Source organism: Podarcis vaucheri, assembly GCF_965113315.1.
Source record: "Podarcis vaucheri genome assembly, chromosome: 8".
Classification (NCBI taxonomy): Eukaryota; Metazoa; Chordata; class Lepidosauria; order Squamata; family Lacertidae; genus Podarcis; species Podarcis vaucheri.
In genome coordinates this window covers 14,672,655-14,692,562 of record NC_138766.1, presented here as the reverse complement: position 1 = coordinate 14,692,562, position 19,908 = coordinate 14,672,655, and the positions used below count along the sequence as shown (strand labels likewise).

Here is a 19,908-nt window from a genome sequence, read left to right as displayed (position 1 = left end):
AGCTGGACCTCAGGGTCCGGGCAGAACGATGGGGTGGAGATGTGCCTTCACGAACTTGGGGGGTCCACCCCCCATTGGCCCTGTTGTATCCAAGAGCCCATATAGAGTCCTTACATAGGTTCCCTATTGGTAGCAGAAAATAACAGGCAAACCAGAGAATATTGAGAAGCAAAGCAGCTGGTAAGCTTGATCTTTATTGATCTGTTGCAATAGGGTGCTCCCCTCACCCGCAGGAGAGGAGGAAGAACCCAGAAAAATGGCGCGCAAGGCTTTATAAAGACTTTTGAAATTGCCATCCTGTAGATCAAGACCACCCCTGGAAACATCATATATACATCACAGAAGGGGTGTAACCTAAGACCACCCCTCAGATACAGTGGTGCCTCGCAAGACGAAAAGAATCCGTTCTGTGATTCTCTTCGTTTAGCGGTTTTTTCGTCTTGTGAAGCAAGCCCATTGACGGATTAGCGGATTAGCGCTATTAGCAGCTTTTAGCGGCTTATCTGCTGATCGGATCAGCTGATAAGCGGCTTAGCGGCTTAGAAAAAGGGGGGAAGGGAAAAAACCAGCAGGAACTCGCAAGACATTGTCGTCTTGCGAATCAAGCCCATAGGAGATTCGTTTTGCGAACCACCTCCAAAACGGAAAACTCTTTCGTCTAGCGAGTTTTCCGTCTTGCGAGGCATTCATCTTGCGGGGCACCACTGTACATCACACCTACATCACAGAAAAGGTGGTCTAAACAGAAATTTGAATGTTGTTTTTCTCCTGTCATTGTTTATCTCCTGTCTGGTAGGTTACTTGATTGGATTGCCTGGGGAGCCTGGCCAGTCTTTTGTAGTGATAAATACTTAGTTCCTGGGCCAGGTCACAGGCTCACACCCTATTCATATCTTAAATGTGCCCTTAAGACAGAATTTGTGAGGAAAGAGACAATGGGGAGGTTTCCCACTTTGACCTTGTAGAGAAAACATTTGCTCAGTTTAGGAATCTAAATGGTTCCAGGTCGGTCTTCCTGTGCTGATCTATGTACGTGCTTAGTTGCTACGCTTATGAACATTACCATATATCTAAATTCCTGTCACAGCCCCAATTTTTTTCCTGCCTGCAAAAACATAGTGAACCAGAAATAAGAGTTTTGGCTTCAATTGACCAGTTTTGCGGGCCCAAAGTAGTAGGGAATTTTGTATTTTGTTTTTGAAATCCATCACAGTCCTGAAAGGTTTTATTAGTATTTGTTCATGTGGGAACCATATAAAAACAACATTTATGTTATTATGGAAAATGCCCCCCCTCCCCGTATAGCTGGTTCAGTTTTCACAGCTGTATATTGTTCTTTCACCCAGAGCTGGGGAAGGCCAGCTCATTGCTTGAGCAAGGCTGCCCTTGCTGCTGATGGTGGACCTGATAAACAAATAGACTACTGTTGAGAGTTTATGGAAGGAATGAGTGGGAGCAGAAGGCAAGGGGGTTCCTGGAAGGCTGCAAGGGGGCTGATGAGTGCGGGCCAAAATTGATAGGGAAAGGATTTATTTTCTGAATGTTTGAAGAGCCCAGTGCCACCGGGGAAAGACAAAGAACAGCGCCCTTGAATCCCTTGTATCACGTGCAGGCTTATCTATTCAGCTTCACGTGCTAATTGTGTATCAAAGACAGGCTTCGGTGTTTGTTTTGCCATTGATCCTGGCCTAGAAAAGTCTTCTGCGCAAAGTACCTTTTACGTTTTTCTTCACTTGCGCTGCTATCGGGATCACCGCTGGTTATTTTTGTTACCAGGAACAAGCAAACGATAGTGCTTTTCTGGAGAGAGCAGCCAGATTCATGTAACCAAAATGTGCAGTAGATCTTTCTTATATATATATATATATATATATATATATATATATATATATATATATATATATATATTATTAAGAATTTCAACACAATAATTTTAACAAAAATACATCATCCACATTATTTCCCCCCAACCCCTCCCCCCCAAACATATACCCACCCTCCCATCCCCGCCCCCAACTTCCCTCAGCTCCTATCTCTGGTTTCTCAACATATATTTTCATCTGCATGTTAGAGTTGTAAAGATCCTCAATTTATCTGTCTATATATTACCAACAAAGATTTTGTGAATGTTTATTCAAAACCTGCCAGAGAGTCCAGTTTGTATTGTTGTTTCTTCAAATATTTCGTAAAAGGTTCCCATTCATCTTTAAAGTCACAGTTTCCTTGTCACATAGTTTGTGTGTCAAAAAAAAGGGGGGCAGGAGATCTAGTCTGTTTGGATTTTTAGCAGAGCTTTCCATGCGGTACTGCATTAGAAATCATTCTAACCATAAAAAAATGGGTATGCAGTCATACCTCGGGTTAAAGTTGCTTCAGGTTAAGCGTTCTTGGGTTGCACTCCGTGGCGACCCGGACGTAACCCTTTCTGGTACTTCCGGGTCGCCGCGGGACATAACCTGAAAGAACGTAACATGATGTATGACTGTAGTTGTTTATTTCCTTGACATCTGATGGGAGGGCGTTCTAAAGTGTGGGCGCCACTATGGAGAAGGCCCTCTGCCTGGTTCCCTGTAACCTCACTTCTCGCAGTGAGAGAACCACTAGAAGGCCCTCGGAGCGGGACCTCAGGAGGCTGAACGATGGGGGTGGAGACGCTCCTTCAGATGATTTGTTGTGACACTTCGTCTGCTACCAGGCTTAGGAAAGGCCAAGCATTGGAGCTTCAAGGGAACTGTTGCTTCAGCAGTTGCTCAGTTTAGACTGAGAGCTTATATAGGCTCCCTCCCTTCTGGCTTCTCAGCCAGGCCCTGACCCAAGCAGTTGCTTTCATCAGCTTCACCTTCCTCCTGAGGAGATGGCTATCTGGGCACTTCACCATCATCTTTGAAGATCCTGCCGGAGTGCTCCTCTGCTCCCTTGGGTGTGTGGGTGTCTGATAACTATCCAGGAACCCAGGCAATAGGTGTAGAGACTTCACCTCCAAGAAGACTCCTCTTCTAACACCTTTTCCACCCCCATGTACACTCATGTGCTTGCAAACCTCCTTTGTAGAACCTGAGTGGAAATATAATGGTGATTGTGTCAAAGGAACAACAAATAGGTGGTTAGATGTATAGCACAGAAATAGCAGCTGCACTTCAGCTACACTTTTGGTTTGCAGCCTTCAGTTACTGCTGGTGGTCCAAGGCCCTGAATTTTATCGAAGTAACTCCAAAGGAAAAAGAAACAGGTTTGCATCCAGACAATGCATTGTATATCTTTGCAGCGGCAGAAAACCCCTCCATTTAAGTCTTCATCTGACAAATGATTGCTTTTGCTGAAGTGGCTCCAAATACCCAACAGGAACAGAACATGAGGTACTCCAATTACTCTCCTCAATAGTGTTTTTCCCCCTCTTCAAGAGTTGCCTGGGTGAGATAAGAAGGAAAGGTGCGTTGTTCACACCTAAACCGAAGAGCAAAGCTTTTCACTGAAAAAGAGGACAGGGAAATACAAAGAAGAGAAAAGGATATCTTGGAATTGGAAAGGAGTCACAAAGTTGAGCAGCACGAACTCTGCAGAGTTTTTCCTTTTTTAAAAAAACATCTAACACTGTAGTCATCATATTTCCAGTATTTTCAGAACAAAGGGCCTATTATGTTGGGATGCAGAATGCAGCAAAAGCACGTAGAATATGCCAGTGAGTAAGGCTGCTGATTGCGCAGAAGAAATATAGGACAGTTCAAGGCAGGAGCAGTTTCCACACAGTGTTTGCCTTCGGCCACCAGCCAGGTTGCCTGTCAGGAAAAAAAACAATTAAGCAGGCATATTGCTAAACTTCACACGCACAGCAACTCCCCGGCTTAAACGTGTCATTAAATGTTTTCTGCCTTTGAGAATTGCTTCTTTGAAAGGGCTTCTGAACCTGTGGAAGAAAGGCAGAATTACGGCTTGGTTCACACATGACCCCAGTGGGTAATGTTCAGTGGTTCTGTATAGTACATATTCTCAATGAAGCAATTCAACTCAGCACAGATAGTAGTGAAATCAGTGTTTCTGCTTTCATTTCTCAAAATTCACATCCCAGTAGTAAATAGCGTAGACTCAACCCTTTCCAACCATTGTTTAGCAATTATAGGCCACAGCTTTCTTTTATAAAATCATCTTTATTGAATTAAAATACAAATATTTGCTTTCGTAGATTTTCACGACACCAAAACCTACAAAATACAAATATATATACATAAGGTAAAGGGGCCCCTGACCATTAGGTCCAGTCGTGACCGACTCTGGGGTTGCGGCGCTCATCTCGCTTTATTGGCCAAGGGACAGCTTCCGGGTTATGTGGCCAGCATGACTAAGCCGCTTCTGGTGAACCAGAGCAGTGCATGGAAACGCCATTTACCTTCCCGCCAGAGTGGTACCTATTTATCTACTTGCACTTTGACGTGCTTTCGAACTGCTAGGTTGGCAGGAGCAGGGACCGAGCAACGGGAGCTCACCCCATCACGGGGATTCGAACCGCTGACCTTCTGATCGGCAAGTCCAAGGCTCTGTAGTTTAACCCACAGCGCCACCCACATCCCTATATATATATACATAAAAAGAAAAAAGAAAAGATTAAGACAAAAAAAGAAAGAGGAAAAAACACACACATACAAAACAAGAATTTGCATTATTATACAACCGTTCATTGAATTTCTAAATAAAACTTCCAATTCTTCTCATTGTACTTGTGTTGTTATTTACGTTTAATGCATAGCCTTCTATTACCCTAATTTGTTTTCGTAATCTGGGAGGACTGGCAAAGGTGTGTGATCTTGCCAGAGCCAGGTCATAAAACTATAGCTAGTATTTGTGTAGAGCACCCACCAGGTATCTAGCCAAAGTTCACCATGCTTTGAAGTCTTGATTTCAGCAGAGAAGAGAGTTGTACTTACTGCAAAAAAGTGAGACTTAAGAGGGGCTTGTGTTTGTTTGAATTGTTTCCCATGTTTGTTTGAATTTATTCGCCATGTTTGATATTGCCGAATGGTATACAGTTAAGAACCACAACACAAAGAAACAAAGTCTAGCCGGAGTTATTAACTGGCAGTGAGCAAACGTAAAGCGGTTTGAAAACAAATCACTTCGTTTCATGAAAGTTTTCATAAGGGAAGGTTATACAACCGTTAGAGAGAATAGAGAAGATTAGGCTAAAATGATGTTTTTAGAGATTCTTGGTCAGGAAGGCGCAACAACAAAGCCCAAAGACTCAACTGACAGCATAGCATTTCTTGTGAAGTATGGGGAGGGGAACTCACAAAGTGTTGTGTGCACAAATGTTCACAGTTTGGGAATACCGGTAAACTTGAAGCCTGCAAGTATGTTCTGCAGCAATTTTGATGCTTTGCTCTGGGTATCTACAACCTGCCTTTCTGTCATTCTTGCATGATAGAAGTTTGACATGAACACAATGGGGAACAGAAATGTTTGGAGAACATAGAAGGTATCATTTAATTTATTTATTTAAATTGTTTGCACTCTCCTTTAAGAAAGAAAAAGTAGTCCCCCCAAGGCAGCTAACAATCCAAAAAATTGCAAATATTAAAACAACTCATAATCAACTCAATTCAATCCACCATAAAACCAACAGAATGAACAAACATGGCAACATGATAAAACAATCCCAAGCTATAGCAGTATGAAATGTTTATTTTGTACCCCTTATAACAGCTTTGTAGGATAGGGCTGCTTTGGATATTTCCAGGAATAGAGGTGAGAGTAGCAGGCAAATTCCACTAAGATGGATTTCTGTCCTAGGCACCACAGTAGAAAAGAATATTTACCTGAGTAAAAAAGGTATGCATCATAGAAATATAAAAATTTCAGGCATTGGAAACAGAAGCACTTTGATCCCTAATATCCATCAATGTTTTCTGATGGAATTTGATTGTGTCACGTTTAGATTTTCTGTAAGATGTGGCCATTTTCTTCCACTGAAGTACAATGTGTTAATTCAGCCAAGTAAATATTCTTTTGTCGCTTCAGGTGGCATGTCACAACACATTTAACACTTGGGTGCACACATTGGCCAGGAGGGAATTGCAAAGTAGTGTAATAACCTAAGAACCCAAAACCTCAAATCAACTCCATTGTCCTCGGAAAACAAGAATCCTCGGGGAAAGCTTTAAAAGAGTCTTGTGGGAATGGGGGTGCATTTTAAAATGCATTGGAATCGCCTCTAAAACCAAAGCAGCTTTCCACCCTTTTGTTTAGAATGTGGAAGATTAATATGTTAAAATATGTGGAAGTTGCATATTTGGGGAGAAGGCTGGGTTAGGGAGAGGATTAAGGGAGTGCACATGTGCTCATAATGATACTGACTTGGATGCTAATACAAGTGTTAGAAGAAAAAACCGCTCCTTTATCCCTTACGGGGTATCCAGGAGCCCGTATAAAGTCCTTATTATGTAGGTTTTCTATTGGTAGGAGAAAATAACAGAGGCCAGCCAGAGAATATTGAGAAGCAAAGCAGCTAGTAAGCCTGATCTTTATTAAACTGTTGCAACAGGGTGCCCCCCCCCCGTGAAGGATGGAGGAGGAACCCAGAACAGTGGTGTCCAAGCTCTTATACAGTGGATCCTCAGGTTATGTTACCTTCAGTTTTGCTGCATGCGCAGAAGCATTCTATTGCGCCGTGCTCATGCGCAGAAGCGGTTCCTCTTAGATGCTGAGTTTTCGGGGTACATACGGACCCCCGGAATGAATTAAGTTCATATCCAGAGGGTCCACTGTATAGACATTTGAAATTGCCTCCCCTGTAGCTCAAGACACCCCCCCCAAAAAAAAAACCATCATACACAGGAGGTGGTCCCCAGCAGAAATTTGAGTGTGTTGCTTCTCTCCTGTCTGCCAGGATAATGCCTTATCTGATTGCCTTTTCTGGGTAGCCCGGCCCATTCCTTTGAGATGGTAAATACTTAGTTCCTGAATCTCTTACCCATATTGATGGTGTGCTCAGACTGTATTTCCAGGGAGGTGTAAGCCCCTCCAGACCAAAGACAATTGGAAAGCTTTTTCCATTTCCTTCCTCCTTGCAAAGAAATATTTGAGGTGAGTTTGGGAGAGTCAAAATGGCTTCAGGATTGTTCTCCAGTACTATTTCAGACACATGGTTTATATACTTATGTATGTGTTTGCCTTGTACATTTATGAACATTTATGAACATATTATATTATATTAGGGACGTGGGTGGCGCTGTGGGTTAAACCACAGAGCCTAGGACTTGCCGATCGGAAGGTCGGCGGTTCGAATCCCCGCAGCGGGGTGAGCTCCCGTTGCTCGGTCTCTGCTCCTGCCAACCTAGCAGTTTGAAAGCACATCAAAGTGCAAGTAGATAAATAGGTACCGCTCCAGCAGAAAGGTAAACGCCATTTCCGTGCGCTGCTCTGGTTTGTCAGAAGCGGCTTAGTCATGCTAGCCACATGACCCGGAAGCTGTACGCCGGCTCCTTCGGCCAATAAAGCGAGATGAGCGCCGCAACCCCAGAGTCAGCCACGACTGGACCTAATGGTCTGGTGTCCCTTTACCTTTACCTTATATTATATTAATGTGTGTGTGTGTGTGACCTTGGAATTCCTATAACACAAGTTAAGGATGTTCATGGAAGTAAACTTTATTTCCTTCCCTGCCCCGTGCAGCCTCTTGCACCTCCCTCCCTTCCCAAAAAATCTCTCTGGAGGGTCAAAGGGCTCTCCTGAACAATGTGGGATGAAGTCAGGGAGGCAGCCAGGGGAGGAGAGATGTTCGCTCACGAGCCAAGCATTTAGAATTGCTTCAGATGCTACACTTAGGGTATCCAATGGTACCGTGTGATCTTGAGTAGCCAATCTCAGTTCCAGGATGGCCTTGGAAGCAGTCCCGGTTGATGCGGAAGTGGGAAGTGCATGTGGGAAGTATTAAAACTGCCTGAAGAAACATGCGGTTGGACACTGCCGCCTGCAAGGGGTGCAGCTGGATTTGCTGATAAAGCATTTCTTGATGACGTTAGCTGCTGCTTGGAGAAGAAGCAGAAGTTAAGGTTTATTCAATCTGAAGATGCCCTTCATATTTTCCTGCTTATTGACCTCCCGTCTTAATTTCTCTTCAAAAGTTTGTTGCTGTCCAGTCCGAAGCAGACTGCTGTTGAAAATAGGTGCTGCTGTTTTAAGTGTTGTTGTTTAGTCATGTCCGACTCTTCGTGGCCCCATGGACCAGAGCATGCCAAGCACTCCTGTCTTCCACTGCCTCCCGCAGCTTGGTCAAACTCATGCTGGTAGCTTCGAGAACACTGTCCAACCATCTTGTCCTCTGTCGTCCCCTTCTCCTTCTGCCCTCCATCTTTCCCAACATCAGGGTCTTTTCCAGGGAGTCTTCTCTTCTCATGAGGTGGCCAAAGTATTGGAGTCTCAGCTTCAGGATCTGTCCTTCCAGTGAGCACTCAGGGCTGATTTCCTTCAGAATGGATAGGTTTGATCTTCTTGCAGTCCATGGGACTCTCAAGAGTCTCCTTCAGCACCATAATCCAAAAGCATCAATTCTTCGGCGATCAGAAATAACATTAATGTGCCTTGACATTTTCTGTGCTGGCCGAGATAATTTCAAGCCTGGTATTCCAACAGAGGAGACACACCAATGGGTGGAAAATCTGCTGATGATTGCTACTACTGTTAATTATTAAATTGCTTATATAACTTTAGTGCTTTATTGCCCATTCTGGGCGATTAAAGATGGGAGCAGATGCCTTTCTATGCTAGTAAACATACTGGAAATGAAGGGCTGACGTCAGAGACTAATGGCAAGAGAAAGCAAGCCTGTCTTAATTTTGCTACTCATATCCAAGTACTGAACATACCAAACAATGGAAAAAATGTACATAAGGAACATTTCCAGGTTAAAGATGACTTGCCCTTTGTGACAAAGTGCTAATCCTTTAAGACACCAAACAAATAAATCCATTGTATTACTTCTCAATTAAGTTCCAGTGGCACACACGATTCCTAAAAGATTTAAGAACTTTTTGGTTCCATCTCCAGAGATTGCAACCCAGTCAAACATTATTTGTGTGGTTGGAGTGTTGCGATTATTGGAAGTGGCACATGATGAATGTGTTTTGCTGGTGTATTTTGATAATGTGATACATTTATCCAAGCTCATAAAAGTGGTGGCCATTTATATATTGTCGTTTTGGAAATGTTTAAATAAAAAAGTCTAGATCTTTGATTCTAGATCTTAACGGACAGACAAAATAAGGCAAGTTTGATACCACCCTCAAAAAAACTAGCTGGATGTGAAATTATTATTACTTTTTTACTGGGCTTTGCTACCACAAGTTGAGAACTAGAAATAAAACAGCATGCCTCAAAGTCCGTAAAGTGATTTGACTTTTAGAGTCAGTGTTCTAGCAGTTTTGAATTTCAGTGGAACCACATTGTACTATTGGTACGTTGATGTTCATGGTGGTTGAGGTGGGTTGGATGATGTTATAGCCAAAAGCATTTAAAGATATTTGGTGAATTATGTAGACAGTTGTATACCATAAATGTAGTGGTTAAGGTACCCCTGCCCGTACGGGCCAGTCGTGTCCGACTCTAGGGTTGCGCGCTCATCTCGCTCAAGAGGCCGGGAGCCAGCGCTGTCTGGAGACACTTCTGGGTCACGTGGCCAGCGTGACTAAGCGGCATCTGGCGAGCCAGCACCAGCGCCGCACACGGAAATGCCGTTTACCTTCCTGCTATAAAGCGGTACCTATTTATCTACTTGCACTTAGGGGTGCTTTCGAACTGCTAGGTGGGCAGGAGCTGGGACCGAATGACGGGCGCTCACCCCGCCGCGGGGATTCAAACCGCCGACCTTGCGATCAGCAAGGCCTAGGCACCGAGGTTTTACCCACAGCGCCACCCGCGTCCCTAATGTGTAGTGGTTAGTTATACTCAAAAGACCGGGCTCCTGTAATAGTTTGTATAGACTACAGAATTTCACTAGGTGCACATTTCCCCCCCCACGTGTCATCAGTGTACCTCACACTATACAGCAGAGCTTTCCAAACTGTGTGTCGGCTGTGTTGTGTAGGTGTGTTGCACAAGCACTCCCCATGCTCCTCCCAGGGCTGGAAAGGGGTCAATTGAACCTCTGGTTTGCTAGTAAAATTGAATTACTGTGTTGCGAAATGCTGTACAGGGTGACATAATAAAACCGGCCCTGATATAAGGAGCTTCCAGGAAAAGATGTCAAGAGAGGCTTCATAAAATGAGTATTTTTTTTAAACTTTATTTTTCAGTTTCTGAAGATTCCGCTGGGGTTACGTTCTGGGGGATAGCGCCGGAAGCCAAAATCGTGTAGTCAAAACACATTGGGTTCAATGGTGGGTGGGATTGCCAAAGTCCCCCCCCCCCCGTTGCCCGCCTGCTTTCCACACCCTTTTCAATTAAAAAAATTGTCAAGCGCTTAAAGCTGAATGTGCACAAGTTGTGAGTTACCTGTACTGAATTAAAAAAATGTACCATACAGTTGCAAAATTATCTTTGGCTTTTGTGTGGCTTAGTGCTCCGAGATACTTCATTAGACACTGGAACGTACCGTAGCTCCTTGTGGAGAAATGTATCCCACCATGCCTCTAAGTTAGTAGCTGTTTCCCCATATTGTGTTAATATATTTCTAGCTGCAGACATGAAAAAGATTAGTTGGTCCTTAAGCAGTAAATTATTATGGTCATATAAAAAACAGATTTAATAAAGCCTGCCTTGGGTCAGGCTGTATCAGGTTGCAGTAGCTATTTTCCTTGTAAGCAAGCACAGTATTGACGAAGGATTTCATTGCACAAAGGTAGCACTAGGTATTGGTTCATCAAAAGTTCTTTGCATAAGAGGCAACAAGGGATAATTAATGCTATAAAGCATATGTAGGTAAACTAAGGCCCGGGGGCCGGATCCGGCCCAATCGCCTTCTAAATCCGGTCCGCGGACTGTCTGGGAATCAGCGTGTTTTTACATGAGTAGAATGTGTGCTTTTATTTAAAATGCATCTCTGGGTTATTTATGGGGCATAGGAATTCGTTCATCCTCCCCAAAATAGTCCGGCTCCCCACAAGGTCTGAGGGACAGAGGACCCGGCCCCCTGCTGAAAAAGTTTGCTGACCCCTGCTATAAAGCAACAGCAGACTTGCTTGTGGCTGAGTGTAGTAGAATTAGTGGAGGAGAGGGAAGAGGCTGAAGTGAGGCCCACATGAAAAAAATATATATTTCTAAAGGAATATAATAGAAACGTGAATCTAAAATAGGAAGCCCTAGTAACTGAGCTGTGTTTCAGACAAATGAACCTTATTTAGATGTACAGCTGTATCGTGAGAACAAGCTGCAGTGAGCCTCAGACTTTCATCCAACCCCCAATCCCCCTTCTTGCTGCCACGAGGAGGAATTTGGAAATTTCCCCCTCTTTTGGATTAACCAGTTTAGAGCATACTAATCTTAACTGGAGTTTGTTGGAACGAACGTGCTTCAAACCATGGTTTACGAAGCTGATTCATTACAACACACCATGGTTAAGAATAGCCACAGTATGGTTCAGATGACTCCCTAAACCAAGGTTAATCTGAAACAGAACTGGAAGCTATAATTCTCAGCTCCTTCTCATAGCCTCACCAGGGGAGGGGAGAGTAGAATGTGTGAACCTGGGAGTCTTACATGTCCGAACGCAGCCACCATAGGATTCCAAAGCGGGACCAAGAGATCAGACTTGGTCTTACGAAATGTGTTTGGCATCCATCCCAAGCAGATGTTTGCAAATCTTCTCCAATCCCGGAGCCACTGTTGTGATTCTCTAATGTCCTTTGGTCCGAAGTGGAGCATCAGCCCTCAGTATCGTTTGATGTGCCATTAATCCTAACCAGATTTGTTGTTTTGCAAGGAAATACAAAGGCAAGTGACTCAGCACTGAAAAATACACTTTGTAGCATGTCCCGGAAGGAAGATTAATATGAAGAAAGTAAACAGTGTACAAATGACCCAGCAGATACAATTTATGAAGGGCAGTGAAGCTAGCAAATCTAATGGGAGTCCCTGCAGCTCTAAAGTAGTAATGCACAGCTAAGAAAGAGGGAGCGTTCTGTGCAAGGTTTCTGCCTGCATTCTGCAGGAATACACGGCCGGATTTAGACCTGACGAAGCCCTAAGCTACTGAAGGTATTGGGGCCCTTTATATGCCCAGCTTTCCTTTGTCAACAACAAATTGCCACTGTTTTTTGTGTTAAATATATGCTATATGGTAATTTATGGACCTAAGAGGTATCTAAGAAGGGACGTGGGTGGCGCTGTGGGTAAAACCTCAGCTCCTAGGACTTAGTGATCGCATGGTCGGCGGTTCGAATCCCCGTGGCGGGGTGTGCTCCCGTTGCTCGGTCCCAGCGCCTGCCAACCTAGCAGATCGAAAGCACCCCCGGGTGCAAGTAGATAAATAGGGACCGCTTACTAGCGGAAAGGTAAATGGTGTTTCCGTGTGCTGCTCTGGTGCCGGTTCGCCAGAGCAGCTTCGTCACGCTGGCCACGTGACCCGGAAGTGTCTGTGGACAGCGCTGGCTCCCGGCCTCTAGAGTGAGATGAGCGCACAACCCTATAGTCTGTCAAGACTGGCCCGTACGGGCAGGGGTACCTTTACCTTTACCTTTAAGAGGTATCTAAAGCCAATTGCACATGTTGCCATACCACCAGTCCATGCAGAATGTATGGGTACCACTGTATAGGGTACCTCGGGTTACATACACTTCAGGTTACATACGCTTCAGGATACAGACTCCGCTAACCCATAAATAGTACCTCTGGTTAAGAACTTTGCTTCAGGATGAGAACAGAAATCGTGCTCCAGCAGTGTGGCGGCAGCAGGAGGCCCCATTAGCTAAAGTGGTGCTTTAGGTTAGGAACAGTTTCTGATTAAGAACGGACCTCTGGAACGAATTAAGTACTTAACCCGAGGTACCACTGTATTTACTTCACTGGGTTCGTCTGACTGGCTATGTAGTTGTGCACAGTGATGCTTTAGTGGTGCTTTAGGTTAAGAAGAGTTTCAGGTTAAGAACGGACCTCTGGAACGAATTAAGTACTTAACCTGAGGTACCACTGTATATAGAAATGAGCAAACCAGTGATGTTTTAGGGAGCAGGCTAGCAGGTAGGTCCCATTACTTACATCCTAGGAGCCTACACAACACAAAACACTGTTGCTGTATGAAGGTTTTATTTTATTTGTTCTTTATCTTCTATTTTGGAAATGTACATCCAGTTTTTTTCATTTAATTTTTTTGGGGGCCCCCAAGAGAGTGGGGCCTTAAGCTGTAGCTTGTTTAGCTTATATGTAAATCCGGCACTGGGAATACATATGCACAAGCTGCATATACTGTCACAGGTGTCTTAGTTTAACTGCAGCGGAACAAGATATGAGAAGGGTGAAAATACAAAGTAGCAGAAATGTGGATCATGCAGTAGTTCCAGCATCCCTTGTTGAATTATTGCACCTCCACTCTGTACACGTAACAAAATACATCATGTCCTGATGTCCTCGCATGGACTGTTTATTCCACGCACACCTCTCATATCATTGACTTTTGCTGACACAGCGCAACAGGGAGACATAGGGTAAGGTTTCGTCTCATTACAACCAGGTGTGCAGTATGTTGTTTTCACATAGGGCGTCTTAATCGCTTAAATGTTCCCAGTATTGTGTGGTGCGTTCTTTAGAGATGACTGCACCCATGCTGATATTCTAAAAATGGAAAAAAAACAGAAAAGCACAAACTGTGTGTACCTTACTGTAAGAAATGGCAGTATTAATTCCTTCCATTCAAATTCTGTTCAATTACTGTGGATTAGTCAAATAGGCAAAGTTTCCGTACAAAAGCTAAGGGGGTACAGTGGTACAGTGGTACCTCAGGTTAAATACTTAATTTGTTCCGGAGGTCCGTACTTAACCTGAAACTGTTCTTAACCTGAATCACCACTTTAACTAATGGGGCCTCCTGCTGCTGCTGCCGCGCCACTGGAGCCCGACTTCTGTTCTTATCCTGAAGCAAAGTTCTTAACCTGAAGCAAAATTTCTGGGTTAGCGGAGTGTGTAACCTGAAGCGTATGTAAGCCGAGGTACCACTGTAGTAGTTTTCAAGGTTTCTAAACTAATCCTAAATGCTAGGAAAACTGGGTTATAGGTATAGCAGAATGACTCAGAGGTTCATTTTGTGCGCTGAGCCGCCCCCTAACCCTGTAGTGTTGGGAAAGTCATGTGCTCTGTACAAAACTCATGGCACTTGCGAAACTACGGACTGGAAACATTGGCTCTTAAAATATGGGTTGAAAATAATGGATTTTCAGGGTGTGCCTGGTATGTTATCTGGCATGTCCATATCTTGTGACAGGATTGATTTATTTTAAGTGAGGGAGAATGTGCTATGTCAGGTATAATGCAGGGAATTCATCCTGTATTGCCTTTGTTGACAGCCTTCCTGGACCTGTATGCCAGAGGTCAAGGTTGGTGGAGGAATGCGTACGACTTGTACGTTTGTACGGTAGTCTACATTCCAGTTGCATGAAAGCCATAAGTTTTTTTAAAAAAGATATTTATTAAAGTTTTTTAAAATATAACAATGAAAAAAATAAAAAATAAAAAGAAACAAAATACAACATAAAAACAGTTTAAAAAACAAATAATTTTCCATAACATATCTTCCATACACTTATTTCCCCAGACCTCCTCATACCTCCCTTCTTTGTATTCCACTTCAATTTATTAGTTCAGCAAATCCTTATCATTAAGCTTTTACCCATTTATAAACCTTTTTTCCCGTATCTCCTAAAGCATTACAGCTGGAAACCCCTTAGTTTCTATCCAACATCCTTCTAACATTCATTAATTTTACAATATTTCTGTAAATAGTCTTTAAATTTCTTCCAGTCTTCTTTCACCAACTCTTCTCCCTGGTCTCGGATTCTGCCCATGAAAGCCAAAAGTTTGTGGGGGCGCACGCGCATGCGCGCGCACACGCACGCACACACACACTCACACATCTCCCTTCATCCGTCCACAAGGACACATTTCAACAAGGGAAAATCAGCTAGAGTAAATGGAGCAGGCCCAGCAATGGGTGTGGCTTGGGGAGAGTTCAGAGGGCCGGACACAGAGGACTGGGGACCATATTTTGCCCCTCCCATTCTGAAGTTCCCCATTCCTAGGGTTTATTGGTTGTTGTTTCTTTCAATCAAGCTTATAAATGGCCACCTATGGTGAGCTGGCAAGGACATCTTCCTAAATCAAGAAAACAGCTACTTCTCTCCTTCTTCCAGGCCTTCTGTATGAATTTATTAATGCAAATGAGCTAGTAAAAAAATATAAAATCAGTTATAAAATACAGTGATTGTTCACTCGAGTTACCGGTACAATTTTGCTCTACCAAGCCTCTCAATGTGTTTTAGATGCATTAATTTATGACTATATACAGTGGTACCTCTGGTTATGTACTTAATTTGTTCTGGAGGTCCGTTCTTAACCTGAAACTGTTCTTAACCTGAAGCACCACTTTAGCTAATGGGGCCTCCTGCTGCTGCCGCACCGCCACTGCGTGATTTCTGTTCTCATCCTGAAGCAAAGTTCTTAACCCGAGGTACTATTTCTGGGTTAGCGGAGTCTGTAACCTGAAGCGTATGTAACCTGAGGTACCACTGTACAGGGTTGTCTTAAGCATATGCAGTGATGGGGTGGAACGATCCGCCCCTCTCCCCATTGCCCAATCTCAGGCGCGCAGGAGGGCGGAGCCAGCCGCCTGCCTCAGCGTCTCGCTGGCTTGGTCACCCCCGAACTCGCGGCTCAGAGCCGCCCAGGACTCAACTCTCGGGCCCCGGAGTCTTGGCCTGGTGCCCTTGAGAGCCCGGCTCCTGGGTGCCCCACACCCCTTGCACCTATGGGTAAGATGGCCCTGGCTATATAGTTGTCATTCTAATACACCGAAGTTACTATGGGTAGGGAGAAACTATCACAGGGCTTATATGAATTTCAACATAGCAAATTATCAAAACACATCATCTTCATTCTTCCCCCCATTTTTTTCTCCCTCCCCCCTCCCCAAGAAAATCCCTCCCTCCCCCCAAGACTTCCCTCAGCTCCTCTCTCAGATTTTTCAACACCTGTTATTCTCTGCATATTGTAGAATTGTAAAGATCCTTCAATTATCTGTCTGTTATGTTAACAATAAAAAACGTTGTGTATGTTTATTCAAAACCTGCCAAGGAGTCCAATTCATTTTGTTTTTCCTTTAAGTAATTTGTAAAAAGTTCCCATTCTTCTTTAAAGTCTTTTTTTTAAAAATGTAGATCTTCTATCTGTCTGTACTTCAGATATTGGTTGTTTTCATGAACATCTCATTGATGCTTTGCTGTCAACAGTTTGAACCGCTAACCTTTTCGCCAATACAGCCGTTTTACTGAACAAGCAAAGCTCTTTTGTAACTCTCACAAGTAAAAACAAACAAACCTCTCAGCAAGTGATACTGCATGCCACATATGCGATAGCTTTGGGGTTTGGTTTAAACACCTATCCCACCACCCCCGGTGTTACTGCTTTCCCACCCTTTGACGTCAAATGCCTTGGAATAAAATTAAACATGCCTGCCGCAACCCTAAAGTAACATTTCTGCAAAACCACTTCCTTTCTTCCCCAGGAGTTTGTTGTATTTTGCTTGGCTGGTTCCTTCACTGAGGGATTCTATAGGAGAGAGGTCACTTGGGTTTCTGCTGTACTATTGATCACAACAGCTATCCTCTCAAGAAAGCTTGTCTTCGGTGACCTAAGAAATAGGTTTTTGTTATGTGGAAGATGATGAACCAAGTCAACCACATAAGGCCTTCTTGTTGAATATTAAGTATGTCTACAATCCAGAGAGGGACACTACGAGAAGGGAACGTGAAACCCTGGTGACTGGATCCTCTGTTCTCAGATGTCCACTAGAGTTATATCCATTGCCATATTGGCAGGGTTCGAAATTAGCAGGGGGCCAGGCGCATTGTCCACCTCACGTTTTTCCATTTGCGAGCACCTCCAAAAGTCTGAGTGCCATTTTTTTTTGCGCTTGGCTGACACTCAAATGTATGTGCTTTGAAGCCTTGAAATATACGTTAAGGAGTTTAACAATAAAGAGTAGAGTGTTTTGAAAACATGTTTTAACAATGTCTGCGAAAAGTGTGATATTAACAACGTGTCACTTATGCGAATTGCGTATTAATTCATGCTTATCAGAATACAGTGGTACCTTGGGTTACATACGCTTCAGGTTACAGACTCCACCAACCCAGAAATAGTACATCGGGTTAAGAACTTTGCTTCAGGATGAGAACAGAAATCGTGCTCCTGCGGCGCGGCAGCAGCAGGAGGCCCCATTAGCTAAAGTGGTGCTTCAGGTTAAGAACCGTTTCAGGTTAAGAATGGACCTCCAGAATGAATTAAGTACTTAACCCGAGGTGCCACTGTAATAAATTAAAAGTGTTACCTATTCCCGCTCCCGGTGGCAACTAGACATTCTGTTTTGGTGCCCACAACCCAGTTCCAAGAAGCCATTGGGTTCCTAGCTATTCTGCCCCCATTTCTAACACTGCATATTGGTCCCAGAGAGTAAGTCTCTGTCTACTGTGACATTTTGCACTCTGGTGCTGATACCTGTGCACAAAAAAATAGGAAGAATGATGAGTCACAGCTTTCCCTTTCAAAATACTTGAGTGTTGGGACAGATCCAGGTCTCTCTTCTCAAGTGTTTTGAGGAGAAAAGCAGCTCTCTTGACCTTCTCCCACCTTACGCATAACTTCCCATATAGCATTGAGTCCCAAAGTTATTAGTCTCCCTTACTTCCCTGCTTGCCTTCAGTATAGTAGATAGCTGTGTTGAATGAAGCTGTTTACTGACCATTGCTGTTGTTGTCATCATCTGTCTCGAGAGACAGGTTACCCGGAAATAGTGCTTCAGGTTAAGAACAGTTTCAGGTTAAGAACAGACCTCCGGAACGAATTAAGTACTTAACCCAAGGTACCACTGTACTTGCACTTTGACATGCTTTCGAACTTCTAGGTTGGCAGGAGCAGGGACCGAGCAATGGGAGCTCACCCCATTGCTGGGATTCGAACCGCCAAACTTCTGATCGGCAAGTCCTAGGCTCTGTGGTTTAACTCACAGCGCTACCCATGTCCCTCTTGTTGAATGAGTTAAATACTCACAAATTCTTGAAACATCTTCACAGCCCCAGTAGTGATCTTTATTCAGAATGAAGAACTGGAATCCATTTAACAACACTGTGCTTACTGGCTCTCAAGACGAGCCATTACAGTGCATTTTCAATATATTGAGAATAAATAACCCCTGTCTAATTTTGAAATGAATTTACAGATAAGGCTAAATTTGGCTAAATGGCTACATCATTCTTCCGAATGCTTCTTCCACATACCTTTTAGTCGATCTATCGTTTATGAAGAATAGAAAAATATGTGCAGAATATTTTTCTCCGCCTTTACTAATTTTAAATGCAGATTATTGGCAACCATGCCACCTTGCAGTCACAGGATACTTTGTTTTTTGTTTTGCTACCCGACCGTCGTTACTCATCATCTGTGCTTCACCATATGGCTCATTTTTCTCTGCGTGGAAAGTGATGCCTTTCACGGGATGACATTGGATAAGGTAGTTACCATGAAATATTTTGTTCATTGGTTTAGACAAATTATGTCAGTTTCTCTGTTTCAGGAGGAATAATACTCTTCCCCCACACCATAAATAAACCATTTCGACCTGATAAATTGATTTAGATTAAGTACAGGTATGATTTTAGTGAAACTATTGCTATGCACTTGGGGTGGGGGGTTATTCAGCTGCATCCAGCAGAGTATCTTGTCCCCCATGCTTTTTAACATTTATCTGAAAGCACCCAGCTCCAGCTCTCTGTTTCACCTAAATTAGGCAAGGTAGACCAGAAATTAAATGGTGTTTGGAAGCAGTGATGGGCTGGATGGGGGCAAGCAAATGTTACATTATGCTTTTATTTGTTTGTTTATAAAAGTACCGGTATATCAAAGAAGTTGACAGCAACCATTCCTTTATACAATAAGACCACGTGTAAAATAAAACCTGAGATTGATGACTGAATTGCCCACATAAGCTTGGCGGCATATAAGAGATTCCAGGAGACAGCTGAAGGTTAAAACAGAATGCATCTCCTGAATTTCTGTTGGAAGAGTGTTCCATAGAATCATACAGTTGGAAGGGATCCCAAGGGTCATCTAGTCCAACCCCCTGGAATGCAGGAATCCCAGTTAAAGCATCCATGACAGATGACCATCCAGCCTCTGTCCAGAGTGTGTGGGAACCATGAACCTTTGCAATTCTCCAGTGCATGTCCAGAGAGTGTCGCCAAGTATTTGGTGATGCAAGTCTCCTTGCAGAGTTTATGAGCACAACCAATGCCTGGTCTAGTTGCAGGAAAAATAATTGTTGCGGGCCATATGTTCTCTATGAAACTTCTATGGATGTCAGTTTTGATCAATTTCCCTTCACATATTGGGGCAATTAAATTACCGTATTTTTTGCACCATAACACTCACTTTTTTCCTCCTAAAAAGTAAGGGGAAATGTCTGTGCGTGTTATGGAGGGAATGCCTACGGGTGGCATGCCTATGGGTTTTCCTCCTCTAAAAACTACGTGCGTGTTATGGTTGGGTGCGTGTTATAGAGCGAAAAATACGGTAATGTCCACTTCTCTGTACATTGGTAGATAGGAACATGCATGAATACAGTTTTTATCCAACCAATTATGCCATATCTTTACCAAAGACATACCGTAAATTTCCATGTACAAGACAAGCTTTTTGCCAGCTAAAAGCATCTCAAAAGTTGTG

At 43.5% G+C, this 19,908-nt stretch overlaps 1 protein-coding gene and 1 long non-coding RNA gene across 4 annotated transcripts in view; one reads left to right on the top strand and one right to left on the bottom strand.

Annotated features, from left to right (window-relative positions):
- ANKH (ANKH inorganic pyrophosphate transport regulator) overlaps nt 1-19,908 on the top strand; it is a 132,607-nt gene that overhangs the window by 30,571 nt on the left and 82,128 nt on the right. The gene's annotated exons all lie outside the window — the stretch shown is intronic.
- Nucleotides 13,548-19,227, bottom strand: LOC309538958. 2 transcript variants are annotated; one of them, XR_014222548.1, is made up of 3 exons: nt 19,142-19,227; nt 18,465-18,654; nt 13,548-13,752 (listed from the first exon to the last, which is right to left on the bottom strand). It is a non-coding gene; the product is annotated as an uncharacterized lncRNA (long non-coding RNA). The 2 variants fall into 2 exon arrangements; XR_014222549.1 differs by lacking the exon at nt 19,142-19,227 and having other exon boundaries at nt 18,465-18,849.